General features: G+C 49.1%; 1 protein-coding gene across 49 annotated transcripts in view; it reads left to right on the top strand.

Annotated features, from left to right (window-relative positions):
- The window catches only part of Trerf1 (transcriptional regulating factor 1), a 226,699-nt gene that overhangs the window by 69,267 nt on the left and 137,279 nt on the right, over positions 1-20,153 (top strand). For 2 of the 49 annotated variants that reach the window (XM_087565813.1, XM_087565803.1), the window contains exon 1: positions 968-1,070. The gene's annotated coding sequence lies outside the window, so the exon portion shown is untranslated. 49 annotated transcript variants of the gene reach the window in all.

The raw sequence follows: 20,153 nt of genomic DNA, 5'->3' as shown, positions 1-20,153 counted from the left end.
TGGTAAAAGTCTGAGTTTGGTTCCCCAGACCCCACGTACAAAAGCAGGGGTTGGTGGCACACATTTTAATCCCAGTTCTGCAGAGGCAGAGAGAGGCAGGAGAACCCCTGAGGCTCAATGGCCAGCCAGCCTAGCCTACTTGGCAAGCTCCAGGACAGTGAGAGACTCTGTTCTAAAAACAAAAAACAATGGTCAACACACCTAGTGCTGGCACCTTCCTACACACACACACACACACACACACACACACACACACACACGCACGCACGCACGCGCGCACCCATGCACCATTTGAACTCCGGCAGGTGGGGATACTCGTGGGAATAAAGGATTTAATGGAAACCAGCCTGTAGCATCTGGTGCCTGCCTGCACACAGCTGCCGCTAACAGCACACATTGGAGTCGGTCTTCTGTCGTTGACCCGTTGTTTGACTGGCGATTGTTGGTAGCATAAAGTCTGCACGTATCTGAAGTGAGGCAAATAATTCTTGCTACTCAGCCCTTCTCTCAAGAAGCAACGTCTCTTGTGAGCCTTTTTGTGTGTCTTTGGAATGGTAACTTACAGGTATACATGCATGTACAAATGCACGGGCTTTTCCCAACCGATCGATCCCACCCGTTTAGCCGTCATCCTGTGCCTCGCTTGTCTTCGTCTACTGTGTACTTTGAAGGTTACTCCATCTGATTGAAAGAATGCCCTTGTTCCTCTTCGTTATTTTGTCTTTTTTTTTTTTTTTTTTTTCCGGAGCTGAGGACCGAACCCAAGGCCTTGCGCTTGCTAGGCAAGCGCTCTACCACTGAGCTAAATCCCCAACCCCCCTTATTCCTCTTCGTAGCTGTGCAGCATCCCCTCTTGTAGGATAAAGACAGTTGATGACGCCATCCCCCAGTGATGAGCATGTAGCTTGTTTCCTTTCTTCCGTCATCATTAAACCTTGTATTGCACCATTTTGCAGAGGCGGGGCTGTTTCTGCAGGATACGGTCCTAGACGTGGAACCGCTGGCAGTCACGCGTCCACGTTTGGGAGGTTGGCAGACATTGAAACGAGCCTTTCAAGTTGCCTGTAGAAGTGAGTTCTATCCATGAAAGAGGCAGCCTCGCCAACGCGGGCTTTTCCTACCCTTTGATCTTTGCCACTCTGTAGGATAGGCATTGGTGTCTGTTTGCATTTGCATTTCTTCCGTGGCAGAGTCGGATGGGGTGGTGGAGTGTCTTTTCACACGAGCCCAGGGTCCATTTGTGTTTCCTTGTCTCACGGCGCCTATTCCGCTCATTCTTCTACTGGGTCGTGGGACTTTCCAAGACTTTTAGATTCGGTATCTCTGACCTTTTTTCTGTGTTTGGCACAATGTACTTTCAAACACACTTCATTCTGAGAAGTGTTATGGAGTGTATAAAGGCCCCACCATGCTGGTGACGAGGCTGGATCGGCTTTCTGGGTGTGGCCATGGCTGTCTCCTGGAAGCCCCTTGACTCAGGCAGCCAGTGCCTCGAGGCGTGTGGCGCATGCGCAGATGGGCAGGCCCGAGCGTGGACTAAGGCGAGACCCGGAGGGTGTGGGAAAGAGCGGAAGGACTCCAGGCACTGAGCATTTAATAATAACATGGATAAACCGAAGCGTGGCAACTACACACTGCGTTTGCAAAGTCGTGGTGTCCAAAGAGTCAGGGGGAATTAGATGCTTGTATCTTTAAACAACATGTCTCCTCAGATGTCTAAACTTTAAGCACTCGTTCTCAACCAGGAGTCTTCTTGAAGCTTGGGGTAGGGGTCGGGGGTGGCATTTGGTAGTGTCAAGTAACCCCTTGACTGTCACCTCTGGTGTTGAATGAGTGGAGGCCGGTACTGCCATATACTCTCCGATTCAAAAGTGAGGCGGAAGCACCGCTACCCCCGACCTGAGATGCCCTGAGCTCATAAACGTCCAGCTCATGAAGCCACTGTTGCTTTGTGTCGCCAGACATTTCGGATACACATCCGTTAGCGTCCTCCAGGGATGAGTTGTCTCACCTGCGGCTTTAATGTCAGGTGTGGAGGTAGAAGAAGCCGTGGGAAGACTGACCATGACCCAGCTCCCTGTTTAAGGAGTAGTCTGTGCTCTACGTCCTCACTGTGTGAACAGGGATGGCCAAACCTTGTCGGTGGTTGTCTGTTCTTCGTATTCCTGTCTCCTTGTTGGGTTTCTTTTGGTGGCTTTTCTATCTTTGGTCAGAGGTTTAGGACCAGCCTTTCCCTAAGGATACTTCATTTCCAGGAGGGTATATTTATTTTTATTTAATGCATATGTGTATTTTGCTTTTGTGTATATAAGTGCATCCTGTGCCTGCCTGGTCCTCAGAAGCCAGAAGAGGGTTTTGAATCCCCTGCTACTGGAGTTAAAGAAAATCATGAGCTGCCATGAGGGTGCTGGGAATCAAACCTGGGTTTTTCTACAAGAACAGCAAATGCCCTGAGCTATCTCCTCAGCCTGTGTGCCCAAGCTCCTGGGTACAATGGGACCCTGCTGGTCTCTAGCTGAGGCATGGCCACACACTTTCCCAAGCCCTCCAAGGGACTCCAAGGGAAGGTCCCTTTCAACTACCAACCTGTCGGTAGGAAGCAGCAGAAATCTCAAGGCTTTCCTCAACCAGTTTAGGAGAAGTGGGGACTGATGGTGAATGTTTAAAAGACCCACTCCTGGCCGACAGCCCAGCTCCCTCACGTGAATCCTCTACCCAGCACAGTAGCCAAAGCACAGTGGTGCCTGGGCCTGCATGACACTCAGTGTGGTCCCTGCTCTCAAGTCCTTGGTGCATCTCAACTTCCTTCAGCCCCTGCTCCAAAGAGGAGTATTTGTAAAATGAGGATAGCCTTTGGGCTGGGCCTCACCAGTCTCTAAGAAGACGCTGGGCAAAGCTGACTTCTGACTCTCTTTTCATTCAACAGAGAGGTTCAGATTTCATTTTCATGGCTGATTCAGCGGCTAGGGATGGCAGGGCCTTGTGCCTGGGCGGGCGGTTCCGTCTAAGTGTTTTATTCTGCCCCGTTTAAAGAAACTGTTTAAAGAAAGTGCTAAAAATAGAGAAGGCTGTGGGGAGAGGGGAGGGGGGCAGATAAACCCCACCTTTAGGATGCCAAAGTGGGGGGGCATGACCCTTGCTGCAGGATCCCATAGCTTGTCTTGGGTATCTCCCCATCGGAGTAGTAGACAAAGTTCTCTGAGGGAGACTCAGTCTGTGGCTAAGGCCTGGGAAGAGGCATGTGAGGCTCTCACAATCGGTGGGTCCGGATCTCAGGAGCTCTCAGGCTGACTGGGGAAGCAAATCCTGTCCCTGAGACTGGGTGGATGGTGCTGAGCATTCTTTCGCTCCAGTGCCCACTAATAATGAATGACACAAGACAGGGCCAGACACGATGAAGTGTACCTTGGATCCCAGCACTTGGGAGGCAGTGGCAGGCAGGTCTCTGTGAGTTCAAGACCAGCGTGGTCTACAGAATGAGCTCCAGTTCACTATATGGTGAGGCCCTGCCTTGAAAAAACAAAAAACTAAATATAAAAGGAAAGAGAAAAGCAGCCATTGAGGGAAGTGTAGGAGCCAGGGCAGAGTGAGGGGTGAAGGCTCAGAGCACCTCGATGATTTGGCTTCTGACGTGTGTGAAATTTGTGCTTTCTGTAATGGTAGGACTGCGGAATCGTAAAAAAAAAATTTCTTGTGTGTGTGTGTGTGTGTGTGTGTGTGTGTGTGTTCATGTGTATGTCATGATGTTCGTGTGGTAATCAGAGGGCAACTTGTGGGAGTCAGTTGTAGAGGTCGGGCCATCAGATATGGCAGGGAGCTGAGCCCTACCAGCCCCGCCGTTGGTCATCTTTAGCATCTGTAACTGAGGGATGAGGCTGCCTCTTTGGCTGGACTTCCCATCCGAGGGAGCTGTGAGAAGATGGTTTGGAGTTGAATAAGCATCAGGGAACGGTCGGGGGCTTCAGAACGTGGCTGCTGTTCCCTCGCCTTTTCCTGTATCAAAGGAGGAGGCTGTGTTTTAGTTCCTTCCGGGCTCTCACCGTCAAGGTCAGAATGTATGGCTCTTGTAGAGAGGACATTAGATACCACCTAGCCTGATGTTCCCATTTCGCAGAGGAGATTCTGGGGATTCAGAGAAGGGGAAGGTTTTTCTCAGTAATACCGAGAGGCCGTACTGAGCTGGGGCCTGGCTCCCTAACCTGGTTCCCCTTACTGCTTAGCACAGGCTGCCTGGTGATGACAGTGGCCCGGGAAGTCGTGTGATTGGCTATGCGAAGTCACTTAGTCTTCTGCGGGCTCCATGCCTAGAGTAAAGGCCAAGCACGACTGTAACTTGAGGGTCCACCAACTCTGGCTCCCACTCCCTCCCCATCTTCTCCCTTCATCCATAACCAGCCACTGCCCTCACTCAGACCACACTAGAGCTTTGACGTTCCTGCCTCAAGACCTTTGCACTTGTGGTTCCTTTTGTCTGGACTATTCCCCCACCTTACCCCAGGTGTCCCACACCTCCTTTTCAGACTCCTTCCTTGACCCTCCAGAACTAAGTCCATTTCTTCTGAACCCTTCTCTGCCCCTCCAACCCTGTGCTGCTTTCTCCCACGTGTTTATAGCCACACAGCTTGCTGTCTATTCATTTATCCAATATGTCTCCCATGTCCAGCATCCAGATCATTCCTGACACACAATAGATGCTCAATTCATAATCGTTCAAAGGAAAAAGAGACGAGAGGGATGTAGGGAGAAACAGAAGGAAGGGAGGGAACAATAAACACACATTGAACTTCAAACATGCTTCTAAGCTCTGGGTTTGATCCCCAGTATGACAGAAGCTAGGTGTGGTACACAGTCTGTAATCCCAGAGCTCTGGCTCTATCTTTCTGGTGTGGTGGAGTGGGAACATTCCCTGTCTGACCTTAGCTCTGTCCATTTGTATGACCCTCACCTGTAAGTGAAAAACCTCGGGCTGAATCACTCTCTCAGAAGAGTCAGTGTTGGAGCTGCAGAGATGGCTCAGCTCCTAAGGGCACTGACTGCTCTTCCCGAGGACCTAGGTTCAATTCCCAGCAACCACATGGCAGGTTACAACTGTCTGTAATTCCAGTTGCAGGGGATCTGAACCCTTCATGACCTCCTAGGGCACACACACAAGTGCACACCAAATCAAATAAGCAAATTTTTAAGAAAGAAAGAAAAGGCGGTGTTTGCAAATGTCAAGGTCTAACAAAGGCCCACAACTTGACCTTTGGCTTGCCCTACCTTACCAAATGATGGGTTTGAGGGTAAATGTGCCAAACGCTAGCCATATGTCCTGCACCAGGTCCATAGACTTAAAATCCATCTGTGAAACCAGATTTCATTTTCTGGAAGACAAAGAAAAGGACCAGAAGACCTGAGCCAGAGATGTAGGGAAAACTGAAATGTCTGTCTGTCTGTCTGTCTGTCTCTGTCTCTGTCTCTCTGTCTCTCTGTCTCTCTCTCTGTGTGTGTGTGTGTGTGAGAGAGACAGAGAGAGAGAGAGAGAGAGAGAGAGAGAGAGAGAGAGAGAGAGAGAGAGAGCTGGGGGTTATATAGTGAATATCTGAATTTGTTTGTGCTCATGAAATTGAGAGGTCAGGAGGGGAAGCTGAGAGTTTCCGGGTTCTGATCCTGCCCCCATTTGGGGGTGGCCTTGACCAGTTACTTCCCCTGTTATAGCCTCAGCTTCCTCATTTATGAAGTGAGAATTGGACCAGGTTCTGGGGCAGGGGGGATGGGGAGGGTTGTCAAGGTTTCTTGGAAACCATATTGATTGTTTTAGGAGGATCTTCCCCAAAGGGAAAAGTCTGAAAACTGATAGTCCCTAAGGTCCTTTCTGGTCCAGCTGTCCCTGGAGAAGGCCATATTTTAGAATCATGGTGTTCTTTAGATGGAGGACCATGGTTTGGGTGAGAGAATAATATCCTTGATGGTTTGGGTTGGAAATAAAGTTGACCGTTTAATCAAATAGTAAAGGTTGATCAGTGTTTTCAGAGATTACCTAAGTTAACATGGGGCCTTTCTTTCTTTCTTTCTTTCTTTCTTTCTTTCTTTCTTTCTTTCTTTCTTTTTTCTTTCTTTCTCTCTTTCTTCTTGGTCTGAACCTATAAATGATCATAAGATCAAAAGAGTTTCAGTTTGACATGCCACCACCCCACATCCCACATGAATTTATCAGGCCAACTCTCGACTTGTCTACCTACTTCAGGGAAGCACTATCGGCCAACTGGTCAACCTCTTGGGTAGGGGGATGTGGTCTGGGTCAGTTTGGGTTTGGTTTTGAACATTGCTGTAGCACTGTGCCATGTCTCCACTTATCTGTACCCACCCCTGTCACAGCCCCTGGCCTGGTCCATTGAGGGACAGCCAGATTCCCATCAGCTTTAGGAAGAGGTTTCCTTCTCTCCTCTTCCCTCACCCTTGCCTCTTGTTCAGAACTAGCTTCATAGTTTGTGGGACCCGATGCCAATGCAAATGTGGGGCCCACATTTTTAAAAATACAAAGATTGACTTTGAAGACAGTGACAGGATTAAATCAAGCCCCTTGAGACCGTGCAGGTACTTTTGTGATGCCAGCTCTAGCTTACTGTTCCTTTCTTGTGCTAGCAGGACCCTGCAGACACCGGACATGGGTTTTCACAGTCATTACAAGCTCCCTCAGAGGGGCTTTGAGCGTCATCTCTCATGGCCTGTTCAACTCAAAGCTGCTACCTGAGCCACCTTGTGTTTGGAGCAGTGTAGAGAAGGACAGTTGTACTCTCTCAGCTGCCTTAAAGTTGCTGAAGGAACTTCTGTTTAGAGCATAATTTCACTGACCCTTTGCAAAAAGTCTTCTGGGAGCCACCCTCTCTCTAGATCACTCATCAGTTAAGAGCAATGGCTGCTCTTCCCAATGCCCACATGGTGGCTTATATCCACCCTCCAGTTCAGGGATCAGACATCCTCCTCTGGCCTCAAAGGTTCTTGTACACGCAAGGTGCACACACATTCACAAGGGCCCCCACACATATACATGCTAAGTAAAGGGGTCAGGTGGTGGTGATGCATGCCTTTAATACCAGCGCTTGGGAGGCAGAAGCAAGCAAATCTCTGTGAGTTCGAGGACAGCTAGAGCAGCGCATGCACACACACACAGTCCTGAAGAACAAACAAATAAAAAATTAATGAAGAAAAGGAGATAAACTACACAAAGGTTCACACACATGCACATACTAAATAAATGATGGAAGGAACTGAGAGTGTTTTAAACGTCTTTTGATAAGTAAAACAGATAGCCCATCCTCCTCCAAGAGCCTGTTTAGAGACAGGATGTAGCCCAGTTGGCAGAATGCTTGCTTAGCATTGCCTTGGCCTCTGAGGGCACCTGCACTCACATGCATAAAGCCACCTGCAGATAAACACGCATACATAAAGCTTTTTTATTTATTTTATGTGTATGAGTGTTCTGCATGCGCACCACTTGAGCACCTATGCCCTTGAAGGCCAGAAGAGCGTTTGTTCCCCAGCATCACATAAAAATGGCTGTGAACCCCAGCACTGGGGAGGTGGAGTCAAGGTTAGTAATTTGACAGCATCCCTGGGTATAGGGCAAAGTCAAGGCCGGTGTGAGCTATAGGACTCTTAAAGAAACAAGCCAACCATCACCAATGCCAGTAACCGATATAGTTTAGCCCCAGCTCCATTCTTCTCTGAGACTTCTTGGGTCATACTTAGCCTTCCTCCTTTATGTTCTCTGTGTTTCCCGGTCCTGAGATCTTGGTTGGCATTTTTAATCCTGGCAGAGTTCTTGACCACAGTAAACACTTAATAGTTTGTTTGCAGTGCTGGAGCTCAAAACCAGGCCATCTTGATTGCCCTTCCCAATAAATGCTATTGCAGTACATCACACCAGAACTGGCTCAGCGAGGGAAAGGGCAAAGAGACTTCCAGGCCGGGGTTTGACTGGTTGAGAGAAGAGGAGGGAGCTGCCGTGATACGGGAGGGCTGAAATCAGTCTGCTCGAGGGAGGGGTGTCTGTGTCAGTCACCCTGGAGGAGAAGAGTCTCGGCAGGAGCTGTTGTGCAGTGTCCTTTACCGAAAGAGCTGTGCTGTCCCCACAGAAAGACCTCCAAGGGGAAGGGATGTCTCGTGGGTGCCAGTCTTGTCTCCAGTCTGGGGCCCTGCTGGTACCTCAGAGTAGCTTTGATAGCCTGGCCTGGATGGGCTTAGATGCTCCCCCTGTACGCAGGAGCTGAAGCACTGGACTTTCTTTGTGTTCCCTGGGGAGTATGGGGAGAGGCACTTGAGTCCTGTCCCTTTTGTTGCTTTTCGATATGTGTGTGTGTGTGTGTGTGTGTGCAGGTGTGCATGCATATGTATGTGGAGGCCAGAGGACAGCTTTGTTTGGTTCCTCAGATGCCCATCTGTCTCTATTTATTTACTTTTATTTAAGACAAAGTCTCTCTTAGGCTTGGAGCTTGCCAAGTAGGCTAGGCTGGTTGGCCAGGGAGGCCTGGAGCTACCAGCCTGCCTTTGCCTTACACATGCTGTGATAAAAATACGTGCTTCTACAGCAGTCTAGGGATGGAAGTCAGGTTCTCTAAAACCTGCAATGCAAGCACGTCACTGACACTTCTCTCCTCACTTTCCACCTCCTCAGTGTTGGGGTCGCAGACGTGTATCACTATGCCTGCCTGGATGCTTAAGTGCCTGTCATAGCCACTTGTTGTTGTTGCTGTTTTGCCTCTGAGGGTATTGAGGGCAAACAGGACTCTAATCTCAGCCATGTCTATGTGGTAGACTGTCGTCAGTCAGGGTCCCTGAGGGAAGTGTTGGCTGTATAAGGAGTACCCAGCTCCAGAGACTTCACTGGAGGGCATCGATTACAGAAATTCAGGCAGGACTGAAGAAACACCCATGCTGGCAGCCTCCATTAGGTCATACATTGTGGAGAAGAGGCCCAGAGAACAGCTGGTGGAGGGGAAGCAAAGGCTTTCTCTTTGGCCCAGTTCAGCTGGGAGCTCAGGGATGCAGTCAGTAGTTGAAGAATGTTCTAGAACAGAGTGTGTGGGCAGCAAGTTGAGCTTCCCCATCCTTGCCTGCCTGAGTATTCTACCGCATGGTTGGCGTTTCCTTTTAGGCTACTCAGGATGTGCGACCAAGCGGCCTATACTCACTTTTCCTTAGCATCCGGCTGTTAGGTCTTTTTTTTTTTTTTTTTTTTTTTTTTTTTCGGAGCTGGGGACCGAACCCAGGGCCTTGTGCTTCCTAGGCAAGCGCTCTACCACTGAGCTAAATCCCCAGCCCCACATCCGGCTGTTAGAATGACGAAAATGTGTGCTGAGCAGAGTGGTACATGCCTGTGACCCCAGCACTTGTCGGAGGCAGGAGGATTGTGAGTTTGGGGCCAGTATGGACTTTCAAGCAAGCTTGAAGTAACCCTGGGATATATAGTAAGCTTGACCCAAGGAAGATTGAAGGAGGAGGAAGAGGAAGAGGAGGGAAAGGTAGAGGTGAAGGAGAAGGAGGAAGAAGAGGAGGAGGTGGAGGAAGAGGAGGAGAAAGAAGAGGAGAAGGAGGTGGTGGCGGCTGCAGCAGCATCTGGGGATCTGGTTTAGGTGATAGAGCACTTGCCTAGCATGCGAGAAACCCCAGCGACACATAAGCCAGGCATGGTGGTGCACACTTAGAATCCCGGCACTTGGAGAATAGAGAGGCAAGAGGATCAGAAGTACAGGTTTATCCTCAGCCGCCATGACACCCTGTCTCAGAATTTAAGAAGGGGGATGGGGTGGGTGGCTGTGGAGATGGCTCAGTCAATGATGCGCTTGCCACACAGGAATGAGGATCCAAGTTCAGGTTTACAGCGCTCGCCTAAAAATCCAGGAAGGCCAGCATGTGCCCTTAATCCCAGCACCCGAGGTAGAGAAAGAAGCAGGAGGATCTCTGTGAGTTCGAGGCCAGCCTGGTCTACAGAGCGAGTTCCAGGACAGCCAGGGCTACATAGAGAAACCCGGTCTTGACCCCCACCACCCCCACCACCACCCTACACACACCCTAAAGAGAAACAGCATTTGATATCAGGTAACAAATATCTCAAGCGTTTCAGGAGCATCTCCTCATCACAGCATCTCTAGAGGTTGGGTACCATTTTCCTTTCGCATATTGGGCCTTTTACAGATGGGGAATGTGGGTCTGAGAAGCAGAGGTGGGCTCAGATCCACCACATAACTCCTAATTATTTCTACTGGCCACCTTCGGGACCCACTCCTCCATCGTGGTCCCCACCCATCCTGTGGCTATGGCTTGTATCTGCCAGCCCACGGCTTGGGGTAGTCTTCCCACTTCCTTTCTGTCTGACCTAGTTGAACCTAGTTTTTCGAGATCCAAGTCAGATCTCACTTCCTCCATGAGACTGTCTCCAACCACTCCCACCTCCACAGCTCTTCCTGGGCCGTCCGTGGCAGGTGACTCTCCACTGTGCTCCAGGATGTCACCTGACTGTTCTGAAAGCAGGCCCCTTGAGGTCGAGTCCGGTCAGTCTCTATGCCGGCTCTTTTGACATTGCGAAGTCCGCCATCCCAGCAGTCTTGATAACTGGCAGAAGTTTGGGTTTGGAACGTACATCCCCCACATCTCTGGAGTGACCCAGGTCACTTGCAGTGAATACATGTTACACGGGGAGGATCTGGCCTAGCTCCATGTGATGTTGCCCAATTTCATTTCTTTTTTTCTCTATTCCTATTCTCCACCCACCCTGTGGGGTTAGATCCTCTTTAGACGCTGGAAGGGACACTGGAGCTGCAGGGAAGTGGTCACTGCCTCAGGAGGCCGAGTCTTCCCTTAGGTCCTGCCTGGCATGCCCTGGTGGAATCTGACATTTCTAAGTGTCTTGCCGTTCTTTCTGCCTGGCCTTGCGTATGCCGGACAGCGTTCCTCCTCTTTAGAGGTCTGACCTGAGAGCCTTGTACCTCGCTGGCAGCATGCCGTATTCTGTCACCCCCGGGCCTTGAATTCTCAACTCTTCCTGCTTCCTGGAATATTCTCTCACTTCTCTTCTTCGCCTCAAGAGACTTTAGGGAATATTGGGGAAATGGTGGGCGGAGGAGTCCATGTCTCTCCCTTATGACTCTAAGAGTTTCTAGGCTCCTGACATCTACGTTGTAAGTTTGCCCGTTAAGTGGAGTATGTGTGGCCGTTGGTCAGCCGAGACTTATCCTGGTGAGAGGCAGGGACCAGAGAAGGGGACCAGAGAAGACACACAGGAGAGGACATGTCTTGTGTGAATACAGAGGGCCAGATGGGCCCTGTACAGGATGTCACTCATGCTGGGACATCTCTTCCACATCTGTTCTTGGGGATGACCCAGTTTAGGAATGACTTGGCATCCAAGGCCCAGGCTGGGCACAGAAGCCTGGGGGCCTGATGGAGGAGTCGTCCCTTTGTCACTCTGGGAGTGGTTCCGCAGTGTGCTGGGACCTGTCCTGCAGCCCACTGCTTGTCATATATTCATTCTGGCCTGCTCTGGTGCTTGGCTTTGGGTCTAAACTGTCACGATTCCTATCAGTCTGAAGTAATAAAATTTACAGAGAAAAGCGGGGAGGGCAGTCCATGCCACCTGTAACCCACACGGTGTCATTTACAGTTTGAACTGGCGTGTATAAACACAGATTTTCTGCATTTAGAAAGCAAGGCGTTTATTTTATAAGCTGTGCCTCTATGTCTGTGGCTTTTTAATTAATTAATTAGCTAGTTAATTAATTAAAATTTTGTGTTTGTGAGTACCAGCAAACATGTGACACAGTCCATGTGTGGAGCTCAAACAACTTGCAGGAGTAGGTTGTACCTCTTGGGCCCCAGGGACCAAACTTGTGTTGTCGGGTGTCACAGCGAGTACCTGTGCCAGCAGAATCGTCTCCCTGACCTGTTTTTTATCCACTAAAAAACAAACAAACTAACAAACAAAACAACTTGTTTGCTCTGAGTTCAAGCTGAAATGTAGAAAGTAAAAAGACACACCTCCTGTGCCCTGCCCCTGTCCTCTACCCCGTAATACTGTGCTCGAAACTGGTTCTCCATTTACAGTTGCCAGGTTGCCTTGGTTAGGGAGGCATAGGGTAAGGCGGATTGAAAAGCTTAGGAGGAGGAGTGAGGCAGGGAGTCTTGGCTCTTGTAACCCGTGTAGATGTCAAAAGCAGGGTGTGAGAGGGGGTCGGAAGGATTGGGAAGCAGTTTGTGGGGATGGAAGAAACTTTACGGTAAGGCGTGTGTGTGTGTGCGTGTGTGTGTGTATGTGTGTGGTGTGTGTGTGTGTGGTGTGTGTGTGTGTGTGTGTGTGTGTGTGTGTGTGTGTGTGTGTGTGGTTAGGGAAAGGAGGAGTGGAGACTTTCTGAGCCTGGCACTGTTGTGAGAAGCAGGGTGTTTGCAGGTGAGCCGATGGTGGTCGGAGGGGTCATCTGCAGACTTCCCTCCCTGGGTGGGGGTGGAGGCGGCTGGGGTAGCAGAGGGTAAGTGAGTCACAGTGTCAGGAAGTGGTCGTAGTAATTGCTACATAAGTGTAAAGTGTTCCGCAGAGAACCAGCAGCTCCGTGGTAACCCCACTTACATTATTTTTATTTTTATTCCTTTAAGTCAAGTCTGTGAATACCAGAGCCCGGAGTGGAGCTGGCTTGGGAGCCATTCCTAGCAAATTTGGTTTTGATTTTGTCTCTGGCACCACTTTGGACTGGCCCTTACTTTATGACTCTCATGGATTTTGTTTCAGGTGCACACGTATGTGTGTATGTATGTATGTATGTATGTATGTATGTATGTATGTTTACATGTATGTATGTATGCATGTATGCATCTGTGCATATGTGCAAGTGTTTTCGTGGTTCTGGGGACAGAGCCTTGTGCATTCTTGGCCAGCATTCTACACCCGGGCCACATCCTTAGCTTTCCTTAATTTTTTTAAAATATTTTTTTTATTTATTTTAAAGGTTTGTCTGTTTTATTTTATGTGTATGAGTGCTTTGCCTAAATCCATGTCTCTGCACTGTGTGCATGGTACCCCTAGAGGCCAAAAGAGGGGATTGGATTCCCTAGAGCTGGAGTTATGGGTAGCTGTGAGCAGTAGCTGTGCCATGTGCATGCTGGGAGCCAAATCTCCATCCTCTGTAAGAGTAGCGAGTGCAAGCAGCAGCCCCCAGAGCCAAGCTTTAAAAGTTACTTTAAATTTTTTATGCATGTGCACACATGTCTGTATGTGCACACATGTCATGCATGTATCATATCTGTGTGGAGATCAGAGGACAACCTTGGGTTTTGGTTCCCAGGCTCCTCCTGTTTCTTTTTAGCTAGTTCCTCTGACCGACCTGAAGTTTCGCTATGTAGGCCAGGCTAGAAGGTCCCCGGGTGTCTAAGGAGCCTCTCTTGACCTCCCATCCTGCCATTCCTGGGACTGCCGTATCTGCCACCACACCCAGCTTTCTACGCAGCTTCTGCCGAACTTAAGTCCTCAAAAGACAAGTGTGTTACAGACTGAACTATCTCCCATCACAGTTAAAAAAAAAAATTGTATGAATGATCCTCAATCGAGATTATACATTAAAATCATGGAAAACTAGAACTGCCAGGTCCCCCACCCCAAACCAAATGTATGTATATGATAGACACTGGGGCAAGGAAGTTAGGAAGTCAGAAAATAGAACAGGATAAAGCCAGTGTTGACAACCCCTGAATTCTGGACCATCTTAATGATTCATTTGAGCCGCGTTTTATTTAGACTTCCCAGGAGCTCGTGGAATCTGAAATGTTATATAATTTTGTTCCCCTTGAATTCTGTGAGCAAACGTAAACATCTTAAAGCCAGGCGGTCTCCTTTGTTAAGAAGATGTACTTTAATGTTAATTGCATGTACTATGTGCAGTCTCTGGGTGTGCAGATAGCTGTGGAGGCCACAGCAGAGTATCAGATTCTGTCAGAGGGGCAGTTAAAGGCCGCCAACCAAATTCTGGCCCTCTGTGAGAGCAACTTGTGCTCTTAACCGCTGTGTCATCTCTCCAGTCCCTGAGATTTTTTTTTTTAAGTGATTTCTTTTTTTAAAGATTTGTTTATTTTATGTACATGAGTACAGTGTCGTTGTCTTCAGACACACCAGAAGAGGGCATCAGATCCCATTACAGATCGCCGTGAGCCACCATGTGGTTGCTGGGAATTGAACTCAGGACCTCTGGAAGAGCAGTCAGTGCTCTTAACCTCTGAACCATTTCTCCAGCCTCCCCTCCCTCCCTCCCCCACCAACCCGAGATCTTTTTTTAATGAGAATCTCGCTGTCATTCTCATTAAGCTCCCAGTCTAATGCCAAAAGCTTTTGTTAATAACTCAGAACCCTCTCTGTAGACCCAGATGAGATTTTGACCCCATCGAAAGCATGGGCTTGAATTTTAATTTTTTAACACTGAGTTACTCTCTTTTTTTATTGTTGTGTCTGTATGAGGGTTTCAAATCCCCTAGAACTAGAGTTACAGATAGCTGTGAGCTGCCTTGTGGGTGCTCGGAATTGAACCTGCATCCTCAGGTAGCTGGTGCTATTGACCACCGAGCCATCTCTCCAGCCCAAATCTTTAATTTTGCGTTGCTGCTTTGGAAACATTGTATGCAGGAGGCCTGAGGCCGTCTTTATCAGTAATGAAAACCCAAGACTCTGAGAGTGGAGATATTCCTGGCAGTGTTTTTGCTAGAAGAATTTCGTATGCCGTCAGTTCCAAACTAGTATGGCCAGAATGGGGAGGCAGATCCGATATCAAGTCTGCAGGAGTGGGAGGTGTTTAAAGAGTTTGATACTTTTTTATCTTTACCATTGAAGTTTTTGGTTTTTGCCTCTTCCTAAATGAGTCATTATTTAAAAAAAAAAAATAAAAAGACAAAAAAGGAACCTAAGTTGGGGAGGGAGTGGAGGAGCCACTGTGGGGGTGGGGGGTAGTGACTGGAGGCCTTGGCCTAGTGAGTAGTCAGGTGACTGAGTCAAGTTTACAACTGGACTGCCCTGCCTCTGGACCCAGATCACTGGGAGGACAGGCGCGTCCCACCACACTCAGTGCATTTGCTCCTGGGGATGGAACCCAGGGCTTTGTGTACACTGGTCAAGCCCTCCTGCCACTGAGCTAATCCCCAGCCTCTGCATTCTTTCTATGTTTCTTAGGAACTTCCTGTTTGGGTCTGTGTGAGGCCAGCAGGCATCCCTGTGTCTCACTGAGGTCGGGGGGCGGCCTGCATGTCCCCCTCGCTGCCTTCTCTCCTCCTTGGCAAACTTCTCCCTTGGAAGGGCTTCTGCCCTTGTGTCTGTGAGTGACTGCTAAGAGAGGACGGAGGTCCGGGAGGGGGGGAGGGGAGCAACACGAAGTGGGTCCCTTATGTAATGCCAGGCACCATGGAGGATGTATTTATATACTTCTTGTTTTATTTAGGCCTTACATTAACTCGTGCAGAACCAGATCAAAGCAGCTAGGCTCGCAGCCAGAGGTTGAAGCGGGCCGGGCGGCCAGGCTGGCCTCGCATCCACCCTGGGGCTCTCTTCCTGAGTTCCTGCGACTTCAACCAAGTCAGGGGGAGCCTCTCACCCTTTTGCTGGCTTGGGTAGATCTTGATTTCTTCCCAGGCACCTTAGCAGACAGTATTTCAGTGACCACTGCCATGTTCTTTCTGGTTCAGGGCTGCCGTTCTTTGTGTGGGAGGGTTTGACAGTCCTTCAGTACTTCAGAAAATGAGCTGATTTTCATAGCTCCGAGGCGTTCTCCCCTCGAGGCCCTCAGGATCCTAGCCTAGTTGCCTGGTGGCCCATGTAGACTAAAGTGAAGCCTCATGCATCTGATTTCCAGGATGTGGGGCAGGCGACCTTCTTCCAGCCCATGGGCACCGGGCACTGACTATTCCGGTGCCCGACAGCTCCTTCTCTCAGCCAGCCTGCTTCCTTTGAAGAGAGCAGAAGATAGGACATGGTGTGTCTTAGGTCACGTGTGACCAGGCAGCTGAAGAAGAATGCTGGTACTTTGACTTTGGGGTGAACAGGACAAGGCAGAGGGGGGACAATCTAAATCCACTCCTCCTCTTTTAGGAATGGCTGCCAGCAAATGCCAGGCCGTACAGCTTTCTGCAGGGGGAAATAGATGTACCTGCTCCTGGAAGGCTACTGTCCTGCCTCTCTCCATCTCAATTCTGCTTTCCAAAAGTCCTTGGAAGTTGTATCTCATAAGCGTCATGGTTGCTGTGGGGATCAGCGATATTCATTGATCTCCAGTGTTCAGCAGTAAACAGTTGTAGAGGTTTTGGGTGTGTGTGTGTGTGTGTGTGTGTGTGTTTAAAGATTTAAGCATTTTCATTTTATGCATATTGATGTTTTGCCTCCATGCATGCCTGCGTACCGTATGCCTGTCTGGGGCCCTAGGAGGCCAGAAAAGGGTGTTATATGCCCTGGAGTTACAGGTGCTTGTGAGCTACCATGTGGGTGCTGGGAGCTGAACTCAGGTCCTTGGCAAGAGCAGCCAGTGCTCAGACTGCTGAGCCACCTCTCCAGCTGTATTTAGTGCTCTCTAATAAAGCATAATTGTCCTGGGTGGCGTGTATGTTTGTGTAGTGCGTTACGTCTATATGGGCAGGCAGAGCACTTACCCAGAAAACCTAGATGTTGTATGTTCAAAGGAGGTGGTAAGTAGGCTGTTCGAGGCCCTGCGGAGGCCAGAGAAGGTTCAGTAAACCAATGAATTGTAGATCTTACTCAGCGGGGCCTCAGGAGAGGTCCAGGAAGGATGGGATATCATGAAGTAAAGTCTTCATTCCCGGGTCCTATAAGAGGCATTGTTGGGGGGTAGGGGAGTGAGGTTAAGAATTAGGTGGGACAGAAGTGCCTCCCAGAAACAAGGCCTAAGCAAGACTCGTGCGCCATTTTCAAAGGAGTGATGACTGTGGAGTTTTGATTTTTATTTCCCCTATGATGGTAAGCCAACCAAACCAGTTGAATAAACAATGGGATAGTTAGAATAATGCCAGGTGAAGTTTTGCCTGGATGTGTGCACAGTAAAAGGGAATGCTGGCAGGTCAGCTTGGAACGTGTGTCATGTCAGACCGCTCTCCATGTATATGTGGCCTGCCTGTACATTAGGATTCCCAGAAGCTACTTAACTTAAAACTGGATGAGGTGGTCCACACCTGTAATCAATCCCAGCATGCCCTTAGTGAGATGAGAGGCGTGGACGGACGAATCCTCAGATTATCCCAACCTAGCTAGCCTGCTGTTCTGTCTACAGGGCTGACACCTGGGACTGTCTTCTGACCAGCACTCGCACGTAAACACACACGCACGCACGCGCGCTCGCGCGCGCTCGCGCGCGCACACACACACACACACACACACACACACACACACACACACACACACACACACCCCCAGATCCAAAGGCAGGACTTTGTTTTTTTTTTTTTTTTTTTTTTTTTTGGTTCTTTTTTTCGGAGCTGGGGACCGAACCCAGGGCCTTGCGCTTCCTAGGTAAGCGCTCTACCACTGAGCTAAATCCCCAGCCCCCAAAGTATTCTTTTTTTTTTCTTTTTTTTTTTTTTTTTTGGTTCTTTTTTTTTTCAGAGCTGGGGACCGAACCCAGGGCCTTGCGCTTCCTAGGTAAGTGCTCTACCGCTGAGCCAAACCCCCAACCCCCAAAGGCAGGACTTTGAAGTTGTGGCTCTCTCCCCAGCCCCAGTCACGTTGAATTTTAAGAATGAACATGTTGGGGTTGGGGATTTAGCTCAGTGGTAGAGCGCAAGGCCCTGGGTTCGGTCCTCAGCTCCGGAAAAAAAAAAAAAAAAAAAAAAAAGAAAATGTTGAGGACTTAAACCAGGAAGGTTTAAATCCAGGGGGGTTACTCACTGCCTAAAAGACTCTGAGCAAGTTACTTTAAATCCGTTTTTTTGTTTGTTTGTTTGTTTGTTTTTTGTTTTGTTTTTTTTTTGCCTTCTGTGAAAAACCTGGGGGGAGGGGCAGCTCAGATGCTTCATGGGACGGTTGTGTGAAGATTTCAACTTGTGGCAGACCCAGCTCTTAGTATGTGCTTTGGTTAAAACCTTGTAATAAGAGCCATGGTTTCTGTAAGCAGCTGGAATCAGGGAGAGGTTCCTGTCAGAATCTTGGAGACATGAAGCCCCATGGCCTGAACTGTGCTGTCTGGAGCACAAACTCCCATGAGTTTGCCGAGCACCTGAGCTGCTCAGAACCCCATAGCCATGCAGGTCTCGACCTTATCAAACCAAAACCATCCCCTCCAGCTGAAACTGGGCCTCAGGGTTACAGGCCCCAGAAGCTCTCTCCAGTTAGGGACAGGGCTATGGCAGGAGGCCTGCCTCTAAGGGTAGGCCTGAGCTTGAGGAATACTTGAGGCTGAGATGTGGGCCACAGCACCCTCCACCCCCAGTGAACTCTCCCTGTCTGCTACCCTCACTCCAGGCAGCCCCGCTACATTCGCTCCTAGGAAGCCTCCTCCCTGGACCTGTCTCACCTCCTCCTTCTGCACTCTGGTCTCATTCTACTCTAGGAAGAAGTGGCCCTCTCCTTCTTAGAACTCCTCCCCATGAACTGATCCCTTGGCGGACTATGTGCCTGGAACCTCACCCCTTGTGTCTCATATTAGGCAGGGTTAACTCAGACCCTCATCAGAACAGGTAGACCAGTGTCTTCTAGCTTTGTCCCTTTGCTGTCCCATGAGAGGTGGGTCTGGCTCAGAGTAGGCTCTCAGGAGAGTGTAGGGCAGGAGGCTCCTGCCTTCTGTCCCTCCAAGGCCTCCCTCCCTGGGGCCTCTCTGTTGCCACCCTGAGGGAACGTCCGTTCTTATCATTCTGAACCCCACTACTTTTGACACTGGGGACAACTTCCTTCTTCACAGTTCTTTTTCTCTTCCTTCCTTTGATCCACGATAAATCTCTCAACTGTGTCCCTGTCACCTATGATGTGCCACACTCTGTACTCACGCCTCAAAAGACTCTGACTCTGTGGTCACTCCCTGGTCGCTCCACTGAGTATGTGCCGCTAGCTATGGAAGTCAGAGTGACTGCAGAGATGGTAAGAAATGACACAGCTTCAGAAGTGTTTTAAAGTTGATACTGACACCATCCACCGGCGGACTAAATGTGGAACTTGAAGGGAAGAGTCTAGGCTGGGTGACTCCGGGGGTTGCAGGATATTTGATCACATCGTGAACCCTGAGATTATGTTATTTACTGAAGGAAAAAAAAAAACGTTTTTAGTTATGGTGTGGCTGAGCCCACACCTTTATTTCCTCTGCTGGAATTCAGACAGACCCTTAGCACACAGCTTTAATTCCAAACAGTGGAGGTAACATTAGTTTGCAGAAGGAAGCACCCATGCTTGAAAGCGATGTCTAATTGAATGGCAGACAAAGTGACAAATCAGAGAAAGACTTGACAGAATGGGATCCGCCCAACTCTCATAAGAACAGAGAGGAAAGGTTAGCTACTTAAGAGAGCAGTGCAAAGGAGGCAGTTTAACAGGGGCAGCTGTACAGAGACAAGTTGCAGAGAGAGAGAGGGGGGGGGGGAGAGAGAGAGAGAGAGAGAGAGAGAGAGAGAGAGAGAGAGAGAGAGAGAGAGAACAAGCTAGAACAGGTAGAGAAAGAATGAGCCAGAGAGAGAGAGAGAAAGAGAGAGAGAGAGAGAGAGAGAGAGAGAGAGAATATGAATAAGCCAGAGAATTAGAACAGATTGCCAAAGTTAATATGAGACCAAGCAGAGCAGCTCAGGAGAAGCTGAGAGAAGCCAGATTCAATCAGTCAGTTTGGAGAGGAGTTTGAGCCAGAGCAGGTGAGTTGAACCAGCCAGAGCTCAGAAAGAACTAGAAAGGGTGAGCTTAGTCAATAGTAAGTCTCAGAGATTGAGATTTCTAGGTCTAGATAATTTTTACAGAGGCTAGAAACATCCAGAACTAGGTCTATGTTAGCAGACTGAGACAGTGAACCACAGAGACAATAACAATAATCTGAGGCAGATGCACAAAAGCTACATTTCCATGGACGTCACAACTTGAGTAGGTAGGATTGGAATTTATGCTCCAAAGTCCTCTCCTAAGTCCTGGCCTGCCCCAGAACCCTTCCCCAGCAGCAGCTCTGGGGTCTCTC

This window comes from Rattus norvegicus, chromosome 9 (assembly GCF_021556685.1).
Source record: "Rattus norvegicus strain SHRSP/BbbUtx chromosome 9, alternate assembly SHRSP_T2T, whole genome shotgun sequence".
Taxonomy (NCBI): domain Eukaryota; kingdom Metazoa; phylum Chordata; class Mammalia; order Rodentia; family Muridae; genus Rattus; species Rattus norvegicus.
The sequence above is the reverse complement of the archived record's forward strand: the minus strand, read 5'-3'. Positions and strand labels throughout refer to the sequence as shown.